This window comes from Phyllostomus discolor, chromosome 2 (genome assembly GCF_004126475.2).
Source record: "Phyllostomus discolor isolate MPI-MPIP mPhyDis1 chromosome 2, mPhyDis1.pri.v3, whole genome shotgun sequence".
NCBI lineage: Eukaryota > Metazoa > Chordata > Mammalia > Chiroptera > Phyllostomidae > Phyllostomus > Phyllostomus discolor.
The window spans coordinates 192,781,856-192,783,626 of record NC_040904.2 but is presented as its reverse complement, the minus strand read 5'-3'; positions in this window follow the sequence as shown (position 1 = coordinate 192,783,626).

The window sequence follows — 1,771 nt, the reverse complement described above, 5'->3', positions numbered from 1 at the left end:
TCTTGTCTTGTTTTAAAGAGATCTCTCTGCCCCACCCCTCCCTGCCCCTTGGCCCTTCTCTTTGTCCATGTGGAGTTCCCTCGTGTCACCATTCCATTTTGTCACCAGCTAGTAGCACTCCTTGGCTTCATTTCTTTATCCTCTCAATGTAAGACAACAGTTAATCAGCTCAATCGCTTTCGCCACTGTTCTCAAAATATTTTAACCCCATTAAACTTTCCTCACACCTATTATTCAAACTTTAAATGTTGGTTCAATGAAGCTAACTGATTTTCCCCCAAAACCTACACTGCTGTGCAGAGAGCTGCAGAAAGTCTCTCAACTCTGTTGATTGAGGTCATTTACAAGGTCATGGTTTCCAACACTCCTGAACCATTTACCATTTCTTCTAGATTTTTCTTTAGTCATTTCCACATTCCTTTCAGTAGTAATTTGAATTTCAATATCTCTCTTCAAACTTAACCTACTCATTAATTCTGGAAAGGGGATTTGTCCTCCTAGTTTAGAGAGAAAATCAAAGCTTTCAAATACCTTCCTAGCTCAAGGCTACAACCCTTGGGGATCTGTACCTCTCCTTTCCTCTTCCTTCTGGTCTCAATTAAATAAATCTATTTAATTGATTTAAATCATATTATTGGGAAGCCTGCCTGCTTCCCAATAATAACACTTCTGATTGTGCTTTGTATTAACTTGATTTGACAGTTTATGCATTCAACAGGTATTATTTAGAAAATCATGCTAATAGTGCAGAGGCAGCTGGGGGTATAAAAGTGTATAAGAAATACAGGTATCTGATTCCTGGTCCTTGCAGAGCTTAAGAAAAAGCAAAAATAAAATGATTGCAAACACGAACACTGTAAAGAACTCTTGGGAAAGGCAGAGTGATGGAAGTGCATGTTCAAAGATACAGTAGAGTTTGGTAAATTTGAGGAAATGAAAAAAAGAGAAAGACTAGAGTAGCTAATTTAGTGAACTCAGGAGAAAGCTGCAGAAGTGGAGCCTGAGAGAGAGAAGGGGCCTTGGGGGCAAGGAGTCTACACTGTATTTCACATGCATTAAGAAGCCATTGAAGGATTTTAAATTAAGGTGCAATTTGAAGTCAGTGTAGCAGATGGAGCAAGGTTGTTTGTAGACCAGCTGAGTCCTCCTGGTTTTGTTCTCAAGTTGTGAGAGCAGAAAAGGTCACCCAAGTGCCTGCATTTTCACATGCCTCCCACTGACAGACAAAGCCTGAGCCTTTCAGGGAAGCCACAGCCCAGGACCCACCCTGGCATGCTCTCCCCACTGACAGTCCAGCATGGGTGGTCTGAGGTCAATTTTGCACCTGGCCAGGCACTGTGGGTGCTCCCTGTGTGTCTGGCATAACCCCTTCCCACAAGCCTTCTTGTACCTTCACTTCCATTCCCATGCCTACCTCCCCCACTTTCTCACCCTTGGACTCCTCTTTTGCTGCCATGTCATCTGGCCCTGTTTGTTTAACGTGAGCAAGATGATCCACGTTGGGGTGGGAAATCAGCTTCCTGTGGAGCCTGGGCAGCCTCAGGCAAGATGTTCTTTTCTGTCCATGAAAGCACCCTGGTTCCCCAGGTTACTGGGTGGCAACAGTGATCTCAAGATTATTCTGGGTCTCAGCGGTATGGAGCTCCTTTCCCTCCCTGGTGGAGACAGACTCTGGGTCTTCATTGACCACCTGTTGCTCCTCCATGGCCTGGGTTGAGCTCAGCAATGACAGTGACCTATAGCCAGTTTGGAGGCCTCAAGCCCTACTTGG